The sequence below is a fragment of the Leptonotus elevatus genome, chromosome 4 (assembly GCF_054856555.1).
Source record: "Leptonotus elevatus isolate MCC_2025b chromosome 4, RoL_Lele_1.0, whole genome shotgun sequence".
In the NCBI taxonomy this organism is placed as follows: Eukaryota; Metazoa; Chordata; class Actinopteri; order Syngnathiformes; family Syngnathidae; genus Leptonotus; species Leptonotus elevatus.
In genome coordinates this window covers 14,322,555-14,343,447 of record NC_141242.1, presented here as the reverse complement: position 1 = coordinate 14,343,447, position 20,893 = coordinate 14,322,555, and the positions used below count along the sequence as shown (strand labels likewise).

General features: G+C 39.4%; 1 protein-coding gene across 9 annotated transcripts in view; it reads left to right on the top strand.

Moving 5' to 3' along the window:
* The window catches only part of shank3a (SH3 and multiple ankyrin repeat domains 3a), a 167,960-nt gene that overhangs the window by 97,493 nt on the left and 49,574 nt on the right, over positions 1-20,893 (top strand). The window lies entirely within an intron of this gene.

Below are 20,893 nucleotides of genomic sequence, written 5' to 3'. Positions count from 1 at the left end.
CTTTAGCTAGGATCAGTGGTGTGCTATACATAATTTACCATAGGTTTGGGTGAGGACTTTTCGCTTTACTTTAACATCTGTGACGAAAACGAGAATGATCCTTCCTTCAACTGCTGTCTAAATGAGTCCATATTGGAATTTTCTTCCAATGCCCATCCCTTGTTCGAGGAGAGTGCGTGCAGATTCAAACAGGTCCTGTCAACTTCCTCCTCTCTGGTAGTGCTCTCCCACTTGAGCATGCAACCTTCTCTTTGAACCCCCAACCCCCCTCCCCACACCTTTTCACAGATATACCCCAACCCCACTCTAGAGCCCACACACTTTGCATCCATCACGGTGGTTCATACCCACATTAGCTTAATGAGCACTTCCGAGAGAGTGAGTAGTAGCTGCACACGGCGGGATCACTCATACTCTCTTCACATATGCCAGGAAATGTAGTATTAAAGTATTTGGTTTTGTATGTAACACTGTAAAGACACCATACAGTTACACAGCCGTCCTTTCTGGTTGGTACATGGTATGATTCTGCACACCTTAGCCAGTGGACATCCTTCCATTTGAACTCGCATGTTCCAAAAGGGGTCTTTGGTCGACTTTATGGTGACAATGCTTTCATTTGCATTCCTTTTACTGATACAAATAGCAAACAATTCAGACTCGTTATTAACTGAAATGTTTTAGTTTTTTGGGGAATATGAGGAGTCAAGGGCAGCACGGTGGATGTTGGTACTCGGTTTGAATATCAGAGCAGAACTTACTGTATTCTTGTATCACGTCTGAAAAGTACTGTCATTGTTTTTGGTGAAGTTTGTATCTTAGGAGACATTTAGTGTTCTAAGGAACAATGATCTGGTAATAGTTGTAATTGGAGGACTAAAATAAAATAGATTAAAATGGGAAACATTATACAATATTGCTTTTCGTTAGCCCATCTCTGGTGTTTTGCATTGTGTGTTAGCATTAAGCGAGTGGAAGGTAAACTTGTGCAGTCGTTCCAAATACACGACATGCAATTCTTTTTGTTTTATGTTTTGTTTGACAAACTTCCACTGGGATTGGAAAATATTGCATTTTTGTTTTTTTGTTTTTGCCTGTTCACTGTTTCCCAAACTGCTGCTTGTGGTGAAGTGAGCTTAGTTAACTGCCACCATGCAGTGCTCATATCTCTTTTAATACCCCCCCCCCAAAAAAAAAAAAAGACAGAGCAAAAAATGTGCCCACACAGCTTGTATTTAAAAAAAAATATTAATAAATCTGGTCACTCGTATCTCAGGCACCACTGTATAGGAAAACGTTTATTTATTTCATGATAGCAAAGTCAGAATATTATGAACAAAGTCATATTATACTATAGAATGGAAGTTTTTTTGTATGCAATTGGCTGGCATCCCAACTGAGAACAATCGGTAAAGAAAACGGATGGATCAGACCTCTGTCGCTTTTCTTGTCAGCACAGACCAATCCTTCATCCTGCCGCTAATGCGAACTCGCTTCTTCCATGTCGATCCACGCAGGAAATGTGTTCACAAATGCTGTCACGTGCTCGTGGTTGCCAGGACCGCGACGGGCCATCGGGGCGAAACCATCTGGCTCTGTTATGCAGCACAGGCCGTCACACTGCGTGCCACTTGTATTGCCGACGTCATCTGGGGGACGTAAATATTTGAATAGCTGTTGAAGTTAAGGTTAAACATACACCATGTAAAAAATGTGGCCTCTAAAAAACAGCTGGTATGTACATTAGCTTACAATAGGGGGGATTGCATCGCTTTCATAGTGATGCCAAATTAACCACTTAAAGCTGACATGTTATGGTAAATTGAGTTTTTAATTGTTTGTGTACAGATGGTTGGGTCTCTGGGGTGCTTGCCCACCCATCAAAATTTTAAATTAAACAACCAAGTACATCTTTTGTGTGCTGTCTCGTTTCAAGGCTCCAAATATATTTTTTTGTCTTTGAAGAGCAGAGTTTTGCTAATCAATGGAGCAATTTTCTTATTTTGTGGAGTATTTCCGCCCCCCACAAACATTAATCCCAAGGACCTGAAGCAAGGTTTATTTTAAACAATAAAAAAATGACAATATAAAAATAAACAATTGGTTTCTTTTTATATAATCAACAGTTGTATGCCTTATATTCCCACTATTTTAAGCAGCAGACTGTATTTTCTTGTCTAGAAGCAAAGCTACATTGATTAAAATGATTAAATAGGTTTTGATCTACTTTAATGTAATTTTGAAAACATGTTTTTGTTGACATCAAGACCAAAACTCAGAATTTTATTGTTAAATCAAATAAATAACATTACTTAAAATGAAATGTTTTACTATAATTCCGATGTAAAATGCGCTAGCCATGTCGACCTTTTCTTAGCTTAGCAATTAGCATGGCTTCTCCCTTCGCAAGAATGTGACTAGTCAGAAAAGTCAATGTTATTCACCTCCACGGATGTGATGATTAGTGACCTTGGAGTGACTCCGCAACATGTTTAGCAGCAGCAGTAGCCAGCCGAAGCTTGTTGCTAGCTAGCTGCTGAAGCATAATTAGCATGGAGCTGTACCTTAGTCTCTGACTACTTGCGGTGGGTGACGAGAGCCCAGCGAAGCCTTTTGGGTCATCTCGCTGGTTCATTCTTCTATGTTATTCAATGTCTTTTAAAGAGGTGCAAATGCACATTTTGATTTGCAAACTGTGATGTGAAGCCGCTTATTTCAACGCTTGTGTTTTTAAATTAAATATGTCTGTAAATCATTCTGACTTTCGCCAGATTGTGCAATTGATGTGACACTGAGACTAATTTACATAATACGGCACACTCAATTCTTTGCCCGGATTTAGCAGCTTGACTATACGAAAACTCTCATCATGTCAAAGCCAAAAATAAGCAGAGCTGCAGCATTGGAAGCATAGATTACAGTTGCTGACAATATTTTGAAGTGCAGCACATACTCAGATGTTCAGCATTGTTTGCGTTTGGCCGTGAGTTACCGCTGCTACGCTAACTGACATGTAATTTAGCGACGAGGTGATGAAGTGCTGCATCCAGGAGTAAAAATGCAATCCAAGCTTTGACTGTCTTCATGATACTTTGCCTTTTTTCTTCACACTTAGGGCTAGTCGACGCTAACTTTGTCACACTCCCTAGCTCCGCCCCTCGCTGTCATGGTAATTGAAGCCGTACTCGCCATTGGCTCTCAGTTGCACTAAAAAATGGACAGGAATAAGGGGAAATTTGTGTTATAATAGGTTTTGTCTTTTGTTTGCCATAGACATGTTATTAGGACACTTGGATTTTTTAAATTATATATATATATTTTTTTAAACACACACAATATGTCTCCATTGAAATTGGCGGACCACCATTGGCATATACCAAATGTTGCTTGTTCATTTGAAGCCCAGAAAAAATAATCCCTTATTTATTGAATTGCATGTGTCTCGAGCGGAGAATGAGCAGTCCCCCCTTGAGGCTTGAGTGAAGCTATTTTAAAGACGGACGACCCTGCCTTTGATTCATAATGCATTTCGTCTCATCTGCATTCATAAATGGATGGACTCGTTAATAGTAATAGTGCTCATTTGCCACGGAGGACGAAAGGAAGTCAAGCCAGTTAAAAAGCAAAGAAAGAAGACAACATCGTGCTTCATGGGAGGTCATGAGTTGAGTCTTTTTGAAGCCTGAATTTGCGCTCTTGTAGTTTGGCACTGGAGCGTGCAGGGGTACCTAATGAAATGTCCGACGGCTGTGTATGAAATTTCAACACAATGGGCTGCTTGTACCTTGAAGCCAACTGTCATAGTGCCTTGCATTACAAACGTGACAGTGATTCATTGAGAGGTAATTAGCGTGTTCACAGCCTCCCTGCCCACAACAAACACACACACACACTCATCAGTGTCATCTTGTTAACACCTTTGTTAATCACTAGATTTGCCGGAGGAGCATCCTTACGATGAGATCAGAATAGGTAAATCGAATTAGATTGATTGAGTTTCAGTATTTGGCATAATCAAAGTATCATTGTTATTATAGTATAGAAATGGTACATGTGTATTTTGGATGTGCATGTAGACCTTCTGCTCCCAATTATAGAGGCTTGGAGTCATTTTGAATTTTGAGCTTCACACTTGGATGAATTCCACTCATCTTTATTTTTGTATACTTTTATAGTGAAGGACGACTATTCGGATGTGGACGGTAAATAAGCTTTAATAGATCCCAACGCTACACTAAAATATGACAGTTGTAAAATAAGAGCTAGCAGTCGAGTGGAGCCTCTAAAGTTGAACACTAAACGATGTTTAAGTAGCAAACAGCAATGAATGGGCCCTCGCAATCCCTAGTTTCATGGTGTCTGTTTTGGATGTGTGCTTCTAATTTGGGCCTAACCAGGCAAATTGCAACCAATATGGATCACTTCCTTTTCAATTTCAGGCATGGATCGAGAGAACTTTTTACGTGTTATGTTACAGGCTCATCCCTAGTAGGAGCTCATCAAAGTGCAAGCCCTGGAATTCACATAAAATGGTGGCTTCAAACCAAAATGGCCAACTTCCTGTTCCATCCAGGGCATGGGTCTTTGAGGGATTTTCATGGGTCCTGTTAAGACATACATGCCCACCCAATCTTGCCTTGATAGTGAAACTGTTACCAGGGGCAAATTATATTAAAGCTTCAAAGAATTGATATCAAAAATGTGAAATTTCCCAGTAAGGGTGCACCCAAGATGGCTGACTTCCTGTTTTGGGCAAGAAGCCTTAAGACGTTTTTATGTGCCCTGTTATGATGACATAGGCTAAACTTCTACCCAATTACGTCTTGATTGCTGAAACTGGTTGCGGGGGGCTTTTTTTTTTCATGACTTTTCAAGGAGTGCCTTTGAGTTCTGGGGGGTGTTTGATTTGGAGACCGCAAAAATACATAAGCGATGATGCAAGGGAAACTGAGCTCTTGTTATGAGGTGTAATTCCCCCAAAGTTCACAGAGATATTAAGATTCTTACAAGTTACCTTGGGGGCATCCAACTTTCCAGGTTCCATTCTATTGGATTTTTTTATATAAAGTAGTAGTATAGTCGTAGTGGAGCTCCCAACTATTGGTTGTTCAAAGTTTAGCTTTGTGTTTTTTTCATGCTAAACTTTCTACGACGTTGTTGTCCAATGAAAAGCATGCATTTCTGCAGTTTTGACATTTTCGTTTCATTTTTGTTTTGTTTTGTATTTGCCGACATGTCTGCACATGCACATGCACACTAATTGGCAAGTGCAATTTGATGGCTTTGCGATAAAGTGCCGTCTCCAGGAGTGAAAATATGTAATTCATTATTCTATAATCTTCTTTAAGGGGACTCTTTTTTCTTCTACACTTTTTTTTTGGGGGGGGGGGGGCTTACTAGCACCATTTCTGAAAATATTTTTTGCCTGGCGGTCACAAAATTTGCAGATACATGAACGTGTTTCATAGGACAACGGCGATAATTAGAGTTGCACAAAGTAATCTTTCTTTTTTTTCTCATGTACAATTCTATAGTGAAAGACGACTATCTGGACTCGGATGGTAAATGCCAATTTTTTTTTCATGTCATTACTGTGCCTTAGATAAATGCACCTGGATGTTTACTTTAATTAATATTTTGTGATCTTTTCAATGAACTGCATATACGCAACGCATCTCAATAAATTGCAATATGGTTGAAAAGTTTATTTCAAGAGTTCAGTTCATAAAGTGAAACTAATATACGCAACACTTTCTGAATTAAACTGCTGAAAAAACAATTTTTTTGCCCTTAATATTATAATTTATTGAGCTGTGCCTGTCCTAAAAACACACACTTGTTGTGTGAACTCGTGCCATCAAACTGATACTGATTATTGAGGAAGAAGAGGAGGATGATGACGGCGAAGGTAAAAATGCATTGTTGAAATGAACTGGGGATGACAAAGTGCTTTAAAAGAAGTCAATTGTGCTGCCCCGTTAATGAAATGTGTGCCTCAGGCTACAGTATGCTTTTAATAGCTTTGAATAGTGAATAAATAAATAAATGAAAACCTCATTTGAGCTCGAAAAAGGAAGCCAATCCCACTCTTTTTCATCCCTCCTTTTTATGGATGATTCACATAATGTACATTCAGCCGCAGTAGTCTCTTTTAAAAGTGTCTATAGTGTGCACATAGTTGTCTTTTCCCCGTTGCCGCTTCTCTCCTCCATCAAGACGACTGACTGACTTGGAAAAGCTCCAGCAGTGATTGGAGGCCGTGAGGGAGATCAATGTGTGTAGTTAGCCTTCGTCCACACGCACACGTTCTGACTGCCTTCCATCGTTTAGCAGGGTCGTCCGTATACTGCACACTGTCTCAGGGTAATGAGCTCGCCTTGCCTTTGTGCATTCAATGACCGCCACCGGAGCGCAACATGAGCATGCACTACTGGACCGTGTGTTTGTGTGTGTTTTGAATGTGTGTGTGTGTATGTTAGCGTACAATCCATTTATTTACATTCAAGTACCTCCCCCTCTCACACGTCCTCACGTTAACCTCATTCCCCCGATTTGCCCCCGTATCTCTTTCCATTCGCTCTCTCGGTAACCGCAGTAATCGCACACAATCACCACAACCCGGTTAAGTTTTGCAATTGTTTTACGGTGGTCTGCGATGTCAGTGAACAGCTTGGGCGGTGCTTCTGTCGTGTTAGCATTAGCATTGCAAGCAAGCAAAGTAATAAAAGGCTGGGGGAAAGCCTGCCTGCAAGATCATTTACTTTCCCTGCATGCGTGCCCACCCAATTCACCTGCAAAGAGGTACACACTTTGCATCAAAATGATTGCCGCCAAGAGCGACCATTTTGTATTTCGCAAAGCAAAGGAGCAGGAACAATTATACACACGCAGCAATCAGACTGCATATCTATTCCAGTAAGCAGTACACAGCAGGGCTTCTCCGCTGGTCTCGCCTTGGAGCCCATATTTTAAAATGGCCATTAAGTTGGGACTCACTTTTAAACAAGTCAGACCTAATAAATACATTTTTCTCTTCAAAGAATACAAAGCTTCCGTTTTTTTTTCACAGTGCAACATTCAGTTCGGACCCTATTTTAATACAGTGGAACGAAGGAGCAACATGATTAATTGTATGAAAATAAAATGTGGTAACTATATGGTCACAGATTCTTCTGCATGTTATTTTTATTGTGGCGAATGTCCCAATGAGACAACTTATATAAACGCTCAACACAACCAGTTGCCAGCAACAGCCCAACTTGTTTCTTATTTGGCTGTGTTTCACATCACAATCATAGAATTGGAAGCATTTGCAGTCGTAAAATAAATATTGATCAAGTTTGTAGATAGTTTTCCCAGAAGGATAAGTCAATCTTAATACACCCAACACCAAACTCAGGATAATCTTTTAGTGACATCTGACAATTTTCAATTTCAATTGCTAACTTGCTCAGATTTGGCCCAGTGGTCGATCTGTTATACACCGCCGGATTTGTGATTGTAAATATTGAAAGGTTTAAAACTTGTATAATTATTGGCTCGAGGGATGGTCGAGTACTGATGCCAGGTATTGATATCGGGCCATACTCCACCTTATTTCAAGTTATTGGTACTCATGACGATTACCATCGTCCTCTTGTGGCCGTTTTGCAATCAGGAACTGCAAACTATAAGAATAGAAAATTGCCATTAATTTCATGCAATTTTAAGGGAAAATGCTAAATTGGGATATACACCGACCGGTAGGTTGTTTTTTTTGGTTAATTATCTGTGTCTGTTTTTCTTTCTTTCTTTCTTTTTAAATCAAAAGTACTAGTGGTATCGGTGATTACTCAAAACTTGAGTTCTCGTACTGGTATTGGTCTGGAAAAAGTAGTGTCCAACATCCCAAGTTGACCCCGACATTTTTCCAAGTAAGTTTGGAAGGAAAAATCACTCCTAACACACCCCACACCACAGGTTATATAAACTCAGGATAATCTGCACAAGACATCTGCACAATGGGACCTTTGTAGACTTTAATCTGAAGGGGCAGGTAATCTCAAATTTGTTTGAAATGTCCATATTTATGTACTAGGGTGTCAAAATGAGTCCGTTAATTTTAAGTTTTTTCAACGCCACAATTTTTTTTTAAATGCGTGATTATTGGTTACTTGTAAAGCCTGTACTGGGGGAATTCCAGTCGTATTTTACAATTTTAAAAGTGTGCAGAATTTCACAAGTTACTTCATGTTAAAGATTAGATAGCTCTTAATATAAAAAGTTAAATGCAATGAGCTGGCATTATCTTACAAATGCAATTATGCCATCTAGTGGCAAAAAAAATGACCTCAGCACAAATCAATATCACACTCGTTTTTTACAGTACATTCCATCTTTTTTAATTTAACTCTATTTTATGAACTATTATTAAATTACTGTATCGATAACTAAAAGATGCATATATATATATATGATATTTGCGATCATAAATATTGAAAAAGTTTGCGATTGCCAGCCCCGACAGTTGCCACACGTTTTTGAAAAAAGTCAACATGGTTGCATAATTGCACGCCGAGGGCTTTCTCCGCATTCCTTCACCAGCTAGCCACCTCTCACACACACACTTACATATTACATGCACCTCTCCACCCAACGCCATTATAAATCTTGCAGTCAGCCATGAAAATGAAAAGCAGCGCAAGTAACGTTGCGATTAGACATTCACAAACATGATTAATGGGCTTGCTTTGCTCTCCCGTTCCGTGCGGAATATTAACGCCGTCTCGGCCGCCGCTATAACCAGCAACACAGATGTTTGAATCTACCTTCACGCTGGCGTTCCCGCTGCTTGGATGACTGGGAATAAACATAGCATCTGTAGCCACTGACTAATGTTGCAATACAGCCAGGGAAGAGCTAAAAGCTTTTTTTCTTTTTTGTGCCTGTCATCATGTATGATTGCACATACAAGTACGGGGTGCTTTCCTGCTTTCTGGCCAATGATAAGAACCAGTGGACTGTGCAAATGAATTATACATGACATTATTTGGAGCATGCAAGTTGTTGTTGTTTAGACACATATGCATATGCATGTATGGCGTTACCAAGCAACCAGCACACGGGCGCTCTCGGCAGACAAATCCATTTGTTGTCTCTTTCACCTTGGTCTGTGTCATTCTTCGTGAGGTGGCCCAATTTTCTGCTGTTTAGTGTCTGCTGGCAAATTATCTCGGGTAATAGCCTGGATGCTAATTGTGGAATTAGATACCGGGGGTAATTAAAAAAGTTGTGTTCCTACTGTGACGACATAACTTATAAAAGTCGGAATGTGTCCATGTGATGTGATCACATATTCCATGCTATGCTATGCAAATACATATACTGTAATTAGAATTAGTATTTAAATGAAAATCCTGTATTTTCATGCAACTTCATTGTTACAACTTTTTTTTTCTTGAGACGCTAGACTTTTGGTCAGAAATACACAATTTTGTTTTCGTAAGATTATTATTATTATTTTTTTTACAAAATATACAGTTTCACTTTTCAATAAAAGAAGATGGTCTTAATGGGCAATTACCCTTGTATTTTCAGAGTTTTTATTATTATTATTATTATACTCATCCATTAAATTTCTGTCGTGGAGAACATGAAAATTCAGAGATTCAAACCCAGAACCCCAGAACTGTGTGGCAGATGTGCTGATTACTCCATACTGCACCCCCCCCCTTTTTTTTGGTCTTAAATGTAATCAATGTGGCCTTAAAAAAAACTCTTAAATGTGGCCTCCTTGAACCTGCAAATGAGCAGTTCCTACACAATGTTTATTTTACAGCTAAAAGTCTAATAATTGGATTAAAACAATAGCTTCTGTTCGTCAAAAAACAATCTGAATTCTATGACTTCCCAACCATATTTTTTAGTTAAAAAAAAAAAGAAAAAGGCAACAAATGGTTGTTGCTGAGAACCATCTGGTCAGTGCGGCCCTGACATGCTGTCAACGGAGCATCTTTGGCTCCATCTGTATTAGCTAATGGTTATACATTATGCTCTTCCTCTTCATGTTTATTCATCAACTGATTACCTCTGCAATTGCTATTTTGGCTGTTGGCTTGTCAGGAGGCACACAGGGTGGGCGGCTTGACTGATGCATATTTGTGAAGAAAAAAAAAAGTATGTCTTTGGAAGCTGGTGTTTGAATTTCTGTGACAGTTAAGTGCTGGGCTAAACAAACAGAAACACAAGGCAAAGGAGCGTGAGGGCAGAATGGGAAGACAGGTGGTGCGATCTGCAGGGAGTGGAGAAGTGCGTGGGCGGGACTTTGCGCCCCGTCGACACCATGATTGGACAGCGAGATGGTCAACTGTGACTTCGATGACCTTGCCTGAAGGGTTTTGAGAGTGTCTATCCATGTATTCCAACTATAATGTAGAACATACAACAGCTATGCGGCTGTCGATGTTCTGGGGAGAAAAAAATCAGCTTGGAGACATTTTAATGTCTGTAAAACTGAAAACATATTTGTCTATTTTGAGCAAGACAAACATGATTAAAAGTAATAGAAATCTACATTTGCTGACATAGATGCATGTTTAACGTCTAAAGCCAAAATTCACAAGACATGAATCTCCTATTCATGTTCTTCGCAGCCTTTATAAACATTACAAAGTCAAACTAATTCAAATTCATAGCTTGATGTTAAATTTTGCTTCTGTCACTTTAATATCAAGCATCTGTTTAGAAAGGACGTAAAGGTCATTATCTTCTCACTGCCTGGTGTTTGGTAAGGTTTGAGTGACTTCAGATTTTTCGATCCGACACTCTGGGGATGATTACAGCTGACGCCGTTTACAACAAAAAGGTCGTTAATCGTCCGCTAACTGTTGGCTGAATTTCGGCTGTTCGTCAGCTAACGTTTGCCGTGCATGGTACTTGGATTGTTATTATATTTGAGGACAGACTTTGCAAGACACTGTGCTAGTCTCATTTTTAGAAAAAATATTTCCACAAGCTTGAGACGTCGCTTCTAGTTTGCCGCTCAGACCCACCATCATCATTGTCTTCGATGAGTCGGTTCAACCTTATTGCTCGGACCCTAAATATAGCAAACTTTTCACCCAAATTAAATCAATTGTCTCTTAATTACCACAGGTGAAAATCACAATCAATGTGTAAGTCATACTAATGCTTCACAGGTTATCCCTCAACGTTTCAAGCAATTTCAAAGTTACTGGACAAATTTCAGGTAAGGCCAAATCCCCAGTAAATTTCAATTTCAAATTTCTGTCATAACAAATGAAGTTGGATGTAATAGTTGATGTGTATCGTATCTTCCAGTTGTAAACCTTGTCATTCACTTTTTACCAGTTTGATGAAAAATCAATCCTCAAGTCCAAATGTAATCATCTTTGGAGCTTTTTCTCTTACTTCTCTTATACTTAAAGCTACTGAACGTAGAGTATTCCATTTCGAATCGCTACTGCCACCTGCTGACGAAAAATGAAACTGCACGTACCGCAAGGTCAAGTCCGAGCTTTCATAAATTTTTAGCCAAGTAAATCCTAAATCCTAAAATTGGCAACTTGAGCCTGACTCGAGTCAAGTCATGTGACCCGAGTCCACCACTTGTACGCACATTCTTGCGACCGTTCTTTTCCTACAACTGTGATGAGGGGAGGCTTCAGCAACCTTGTTCTTTTTTGCACCTAAAGAAAGGAGAGATGTTGGAAAAGTATGTCAGCCAGTTAGGGAGGAGGAGACGAGCAGAGGAATCCCTCTGAGTCATCCTTTGAGTTTTCCTCCCCATCTAACACTCCCACCTTCCTCTTTCTTTCTTCTTCCTCCTCTGACTCAGGTCGTCATTCACCGAGAGCGTTTTGTCTCCGCCATCGCCTGGTTTTGATTTATTTACCCGTCTGCTCCTCCTCCCCCTCCTCTCTGCTGAGTGCAGATGAGGCTGGTCCACCCTCCTCATCCTCACCTAATAGTGTGAAGCAACAAAATGCAAATGCCTTGTTAATGTGTTTAAGCAGATTGTTCAGGTATTTACTTTTATGATGATTTTTTTACTTTTACTCCCTACATTTGAAAACAGATATCGCGCTAGCTCCTGCTTGCCAGGGTGCTCGCTCACGCCAAATAATAATTGATGGCGATTAGCGGTAGGCTTGTGAAGTGTGGTCTGTCTGAGACACCGTAGAGCGCTTGCTTCAATATCATTGCATTATGTTAGTTTACCACTAGATGCCACTAAATTGTACACACTGCCTTTAATAGCAACTTACAATAATTGTTCCTTCACTGTTTTTAGTTAATTAATTAATTAACAGGGTGACACCATTTTATATATTTAAACCGACATCAATACATTTTAACATCCCTCATTAAAAAAACATTGTTTCTGTAAATAAATACTGTACACATTATTTAACAATCAAGTTACACTAAACACGTTTATTTTTCATTGTGCAAAATTATCAAAATGGGAATTACATATAATTGACAGTAAAAATGATTGTTTTTTGTTTCTTTTTATGCTTCAGACAGTTTTTACTTTTTTTACCTATACTTTCTATACGAAAAACATTAGTCAGCCTTTGACACTGTTGACCACTAAAATGGTAAATTTTTATTTACACCATATGGTGCCCAAAGCGCTTTACAATGCTTCACATGCACCCATTCACACACCAGTGGTTGGCTGCTGCCATGCAGTGCGCCGCCAGGTCCACTGGGAGCAAATCTGTTTTCATTGTCTTGCTCAATAACACTTTGACATGGTCAAACGGGATAAGGATCGAAACCACAACCTCACGGATGGGAGACGACCACTCTACCACTGAGCCATGCCGCCCCGAAATCTTTCTGACAGACAGTAAAAAGGGGTGGATATTTCAGGTACGGTCCTCAGCTGGTTCAGACCATATCATAAAGGCAGGGGTCATATTGTGAAGTCCTCCAGGGTTCGATTCTTGGACCACTATTATTTAACCTATTATTTAACCTGCACATGCTTCCATTGGGTCAGGTCATTCACAACGGTAATGCTGCCTATCATTTTTATGCAGACAACATGCAGATTTACTTAGCTCTGTCGCCTAGTGACTATGGTCCCTTAGATTCACTCTTCTTATAATGTGACTCTGCTCTGCGCTATACATGCTCTGTGTGTGTGTGTGTGTGTGTGTGTTACATTGACTGGAAGTGAAGTTTAATAAAGAGAGCAGGCAAGCAAATCTAATAACAGCTTCATTCTGCTTATTGGATTTCGCTCTCCCCGCTCAAGTCTCTCACACACTTTGTTTCACATGCGCATGTGGCGACATAGGATCAGCCGTGTACCGCTAATTGAAAACAGCCTGACTCTGCAAGTCTTATTCACGCACGGAGGTGGACGGCAAAAGTGGCATCACTTCCGTTTTTGTTGTTGTTGTGTTGAGTTTGTAAATGTGTTCATCATTTCCTCCAAAAGTGAATCAAGGTTTTTTTTTGTGCATTGCTGATGAGTTTTGGCATTTTATTTGTAAATAAGTGAGGCACTATTGACGGAATGTCCATCAATGGTGGACGCTTGTTTTGTTGACGATTAACAAATGATGGGAAACTTAGAAATGTTGACAGACTAAGCATTGCTGGAAGTTTTCATCCGTCAATATAATCATCAAGAACCGGGTTCGACCTTTTCAGTCCGACAATGACAGACGCCGATTTCTCTGACAAATGACGGAACACACGGCGGGCTACTTCCACTTTTTTCCTGCAACTGAGGCCGAGCCACTCTTTTTTTCCTTCACTAAACAAGTAAATACACACTTACCAGGTATGCTAACATCCTTGCACATTGTTCTCCGAGCTTTTTGTCTTCTGGCTCTGTCCGAATACAGATAACTGTACATGTTGTAGAGCTCCTACAGACTGTGATGAGATTGTTTCCCTCCTGTTGTAAATTCCTCGTTAGCTATGTTTGTGCAGGCATTAGTTTAATGTCAGTTTGTTTATTTTATAGGCAGGTTGTTAGACAACTAAGGGGTCTTTTGGTGCGCCATTTTATATCAGGCATATTATTGAACAGTTAAGGGGTCCTGAAAAAAGAGACGTCAGAGTCCGTTGGCCGTGTGCGGTAGCATTCCTGGCAGTTACAACCGTGTGCACATATATACAGTATGAATATAACAAACAATCTCAAGCAGAAAAAAAAGTGATGACCAAATATAATTCAGCATGGTTAAAATAATGTTGATGGATTGCGCCCATGATATTTATTGTTGGTCCTAAAATAGCGGCTGTAACAGAACCCCAGTTAAAACAGCATTGACGGATTGACAATTACAATTTGGTTTGGCTTGAAATATTGACAGATTGATGATGATGATGATGATGATGGAAGGTTGTCCCGACTGTTGGCGATTGTCGAATGACGGAAATCTGCCCTTCCTGTGTAATATTCGCATGATCTCCCCATGGTTTTATTTGGGTACTCAAGCTGCCTTCCACCAAGCATAGGAACTAAGTATTATATATGACAAAACCATATTGATTGTTAATTTTTTTCATTTTTGCCACAGTCCACTTATAACGGACAGAGGGCTGCAAAATCTCCACCCGTACCCCAAATGAGTCCAAATAAGTCACTATTGAAAATTAACTCATTCCCTGCCATTGACGGCATTATAGACGTATAAGATTTTTTTTTAATAATAATAATAATTTTAACTGTTTCTATTAGTTTAACATTTTTTTCACTTTTAACAAGAGTATGAAAACCTAGAATTTTTTTTATTATACATTTAGAACAGATATAAAAATGTGCGATTAATTTTGAGTTAAGTAGTGAAGTAATTTTAATCGCCTGACACCCCTAATTTTTTAATAATCTTTATATATATATATATATATATAATCAAGTAATCGTTTAAAGCCATTTTTTTTATGTAAAACAGTCCAAATCCTCAGATTTTAGAATATCAACTGTGACTGATTTCTGTAGTTTTAGATTATTAAAAATTAGGGCCGTCAGGCAAAGTTTTAATTGTAATTAATCAAATGACTTCACTAGTTAACGCACGATTAATCACAAATTTTATATTTGTTCTAAATGTACAATAAAAAAAAATCTAGGTTTTCATACTCTTGTTAACAAAAGTGGAAAAAAATGTTAAACAAATAGAAATAGTTCAAATGGATTTTTGACGTCTATAGCCGTCAATGGCAGTGAATGAGTTAATGAATAAAAAAAACTGTGGTGTGTTTTAAAACGGTAAAAATTTGGTGCATAATGGACCGCGATGAGCAGATTGCTGCCTTTTCCTGTCCAAATATCCTTGAGGAATATGCTGCATCATCACTGAATTGTCCTTCTATGACTCTACTAAGATGTTACATAAAGCCAGTCGGGATATATTCGGTTCCCCTGGCGAGGCTTTCCTTTGCACATCTTTGTATTGTGTGACACAAATGTAAAGGTTTTAACTCTTGCCTAATGTAGCATGGGAAAATGTTTCCCTCATTCATGCGAGGCAATTACTGTCTCATTGTGCACGCGTGTGTGTGTGAGAATGGACGACGCGTTTAGAGGAACAAAGATGCTGAGACTGCTGGGAGCAAATGAGTGACTCAGCCTGATGCGATAGGCAAAATTGAAATGAGCTTCGCCAGTTTACAACTAAATACAATCGCTCACACGCACACACGCATTGGGGATGCATTGATGCTTGCAGCAAGAAAGGGTGTGCGATATATAAATAGCTGCGCAACCTCACACAAGTGCTATTTCTGAAGTTGCAAAGAGTCGTGACTGACTTAAGCAAGGGCAAAACTCAAAGTAACAACTCGGCACACAGAGGAATACCTCCGGCAATCTTTTCACCACACCCGACGGAGATACGCATCTTTTTTTTCTTTGCCTCTTTGTCAGCTCGTGTCTGTCTTAATCGCATCCGGCATCTCCCTTTGTCACGGCGCCATTGAAGCTTCTGTCACATTTCGTCTCCTTTGTTTCATTCTCGCTGGGGATTTTCTATTTTTTTTGCCAAAGCTGCTATTTGTATTCACACTTCCTTTTTGCCATTAACTGTACTTTATTGTCAATGCATATAACTCCGAAAACACACATTGTGAGCGCATGTTTCCGTATGTCAGCAGAAATGTTGACACTGCGTCACCTCTGTATGTTGCCGTATTTGTGATTATGTAGGGCTGAACTATACAATGTTCCCCCACTATGTTGTGATTTATCGTTGCAAGATTTTCAAGATACTAGCTGCTCCAATTTGACTTTGACTTAAGAGCAAAAATGTGAGATACGAGCACTAAGGAGTTTGGCAGTGAACGGTCTTTCAGAAAAGCGACATCAAACAAAGTATAGCTGTGCCTTGAAATCAGTTTAGCTTCATGTGAACAAGTGAGGCAAAACTCCATAGACGGGCTAATGAATAGCATCTGTGTCATAGTGTTAAAACCCTTAAAGCAAAAGATACCTGAACACAAAAAGTGGTGGGAACACATGTAGATGTGTGATTTAGCAATGCTCACAGACATATATTCTTTATCCTCTGCAAAGAATGACTAATATTACTTGGGTCTGAGACCAAAACAAAACTGTTTAATTTCTATACAGTGTTCCCTCGTTTTCTGCTGGGATTAGGTTCCAAAAAATACCCACAATATATGAAATCCGCAAAGTAGTTAGCGTTTTACATTTATTATAAATAAACACAGTTTATATACTTTTCTCATGGAGGCATTTACATTTTCTCATATTTCTCACTTGTTTAAACATTTGCCATGTTCAAACCTTCATAAATTTTATAAATTAGGTAGCCTACATTACTTTAAAAAAAAATACATACAAAATTGCACACCAAAAAAAATCAGTGAAGCCGCGAAAAGTGAACCGCGTTATAGCGAGGGAACACTGTACTAATGTTGCACGGGATACCGATACCAGTACCGTACTTCGATGTTTTGGCGTCAAAAACGTCTCGGTGTCATTTTTTCTTAGTACCGGTACCTAAAAAAAATTAATACAAGACACCCCGCCAACTCTGTTTTAAAGGCAGATACACAGACACGCATGGCCGACATGTGGTCTACCGATATGTGGAAAACGCCTTAAGTAAGCGCCACGCTTCTTTTAGCGTGTGTGCGAGAGGGCGCAGGAAGATGGCTTCACGCACTGAAGCGCTCGCTGGACGTCCACTCCTCGCTGAGAAGCAGGAAGCGCTAATTAAGGCTACACGGGAGCGCGCAAGCAGAGACAGCATTGGCATTGCCTACGCATGTTTTCAATAAACGTACGAAGAACACACGCGTGGTTTTCAATTTTCGGGTTTTAGAAACGTTTTGTAACAAGAGCAAATGTTTTTTCGCGGAGAAGCGGAAGAAAAAGCAGCAATCATTCCTGCAGTGGACTCAAGGTGTGTTCAATGAACAGGCTCACAGTAGGAAATCACAGCAATGCATAGAAAAAGCTCAGACGACTGACATAGCAACAGGCACAGGTTGTGACGCATTTTGGACACTTCCCTTAAAAATAAGTTGAGAGTGAATTATTTTGTTCCCAGTTTGTAGTATTTGATTACGCATTCGACTAATTGGGAGCGTAATGGAGAAGAGCAGAGACACGCACGCACACTCAAGCAACGTTACATTGAGTCATTGGAGTGCCAATATTTAAAACGGATGACATCAAATGCAGTCAAATACAGTACTTCAAGTAAATGTGAAAGCACACACAGATAAACATAGATGTATACAGTATGTACATAAATTAACATGTATACATCCGAATATTTTGAATTAATAATAAATAAATACATAATTTGAAGTTCTTCTGGCAGTTTTAATTTCGCTGCTTTTGCTGATGTTTTGTCGAAATACCATTTCAGTACCGATATCGAGGTATTTTATGCAGGCATAGTATCGAAGTCAACATTTTGGTATCGTGACAACACAACACTATACACTGTATTTATTTATGTTGTTGCTGTATGTTATGTAAGAAAAATTGTGTTGGAATTTTGGGGGGAGGCTGAAATGGATTTAGGGCCTCTCCATTCATTTTAATAGGGTTAGTTTAATAGGGTTAATGATGTAAACTAATATCTCCAGGCAACACAGTAGTTCCCACCCATCTCATGCAAATCCCCCCCCCCCCCTCAATTAGTAATGTTAATTATGGTATTCAAAGTCAAAAAGCAATGAGTAAATGACTCCGAATGTAGATGGCGAGTAAACGATTGTGTAAGGCTAATCAGAAACGGTCAGTAGATAACACGCAAGGGCAGGCAAGAGACTAATTTGCCAGACACATGTATAATAGCAAGGCTATCAATGCGTGTGTGTGTGTGTTCATGTTCACGTGTGTGTGTACGCTGTCCCCAGTTCACCTGCGGAGGTAAATACGAGTCAGCGTTACAGGCCACGATGCGCTTGACCTCTCAGTGCGCGCCTCAGAGCAAGCTGAGGTGTTGATTGGCTTCCATGAGGTGGGAGGTCAGGGCCAGGAAGGCCATCACAATGTGTAAGCAAATGTCACATGACCAAACTAAAAAAAAGAAAAAAAACAGGCGTGGGCCCTGAGCAACTGTGATATCATTTTCAGTCGACAGCAAAGGTGCAAAATGTCCGCCTTATGGATAAAAATGGGTGTTTTTTCTGCTTAACTCGGTTTCCACAAATGAAATTTGATCAGAATACCATTTTTGGACATGGAACACGTTATTGTAAGGACTTTTTTTTTTTTTTACTTTCCCTGCAGATTATTCCAGTCATCTTGTAATCATTCTCAGTGCTCTGACATTTTGTCCTCTACCGGTCTCTGCTGTCGACTGAAATTGATGTCAACGTGCCCTCAAACTTACATTGTGAATATCATGTGACCAAACCCAGAAACCAGGTAAGATGTGACATTCGTAATGCGAGCCCGAGGGCACTTTGACATAATTTGTAGTCGACAGCAGAGGGTGGTACGGGACAAAATGGCTGCACCCTGAGATTTATTTAGAAAAACCATGATGATGATTTGTTGACCAACTTAATAAAATGTCTTCAATTGGTAAAACACGATTGATGTTTGATCCATGTTTTTATAGCAATAGAAAACAATATTCTTGCAAAATCCAGTAAAACAGCCGGGAGTGAAGGGGATTTCTTTAGTGAAAATGGCTGGGAGTGAATGAGTAAATATATTTACTTGAATTAAGTTAATCCAAAGTGAATATATTAAGTTTAATCAAACTTAATATATTCACTTTGGATTAACTTAATTTAATTGTGTGTTATCAATTGGATTAATTTTGTATTATTGTAAAGAAATATTTGCCTTGTTAACAAAAATGATCAAACAAGTAAAAGTTATATTGCAATTAGAACTGCTCTGCCGAACACAATTGATCCCAAAAAAGTTACGTCAGTTTAGCGCATTACTACCCAGCTCTGCTGTTCCAAAACTTGCCAGGATGCATTTGTGAGATTACAAATGTGCGTTCTTACGAAAACCATATGCCATCGGTAGCCCGCACCAGAAATGGATGGACGGCGGGCCCATAAAGGGGCCAAGGGCCCAATGGCGAGGATCAATCACAGAGTTCACCTCCGCTGTCACCGCTGTCAGTGGAGCGTGCGGCCGTCAATGAACAGATGCGTTCACTTACCGGATCGTTCTCAAGTGTGGAGAAGTAGCACGTGTGTACTCGTAAGAGATTAGAGCTTTGTAAAAGGAGGGGTTTTCCCATGAGACCGGGATGCTAAACTTGTGCTAAGCTGAGATCACACAGGGCGGAACAGCCTGTGCTGAGTGGCATCTTTTTTTCTTTTCTTTTTGTACGCGTAGCGGTCGATACGCTACACGCTGTGCTTCCCCACCGTTCTCCATTGATAGAATCGAGGGTAGCCACACTGCACTCACCAAGCGCAGCGTTTTAAATAATCACTTTTCAAGTGGTGAATATCATATAGTATGTATTTTTACCTCAGTGTGATGGAACAATTTGTCACTTAAAGCCCATATCCCACTGAAGGGGGCCAACGTTTGCGATGCTGAGCGAATGTTGATTTCTCATCAGGGTTTGTTCAAGGTTGCAACGTTCGTCTAAATGTTCACCAGACGTTTGCCTAGAGTCTTAATGTTTTTCCTTGTCGCAAGGTTCCTTGCGAACCTTCAACAAACACTGACGGGAGCGCGCATTCACTACCTTCGCGAACACTCGGAAACGGATACGGGCTTGAAGACGATATACGTTCCAGATCCTCTCGCGAAAGGGAAAATCTGTGATGTGCTGTAAACAACACAACTTGTATGTTTTGGTCTAAAACATAGTTGAAGTCGTTCTATTATATATGGCAACAATATTTGCTCCTATAGAATTTGCTGAGTTGTTTTTACTTATATGTTAAAGTTGGGTTCAATTCAAGGGACAATAGTTCTATAAACTCGTATTTCTTTGTTGTGGAAAGTGGGAAAGCCAATGTTCACAACAGCAAAACTTTTAAGCTTGCTTGACTTGCCCAACTTAAAACTTTGTAGAGGTTTGCGCCTTGGAATTTTGAGTTCACTCTGATTTTTTCTTTTTTCTTTTTTACAGTGTGGAGATTTCATGAGAAAAAAGTAATTTTACACAATTAACATCATAATATTGGGAGAAGAGTTATTTTACAAGTATAAAGTGGCAAATTACACAGAAATGTTTTACAAGATAGTTATATTATCGTAGAGGACCAAAAACACACACACATAAAGTTGTAATATTAACAGAAAAAAGTCATAATATTATAAATAAAGAGGAAAAAATCCAAGTAAAAAGTTACTGTTTGATGAGAATGTGATAGCATTGCCAAAATTAAGTTAGTTTTTATGATAAAAAATAAATACAATTATGATGAAAATAATGTGTTAATGTTTCAAGAAACGCAA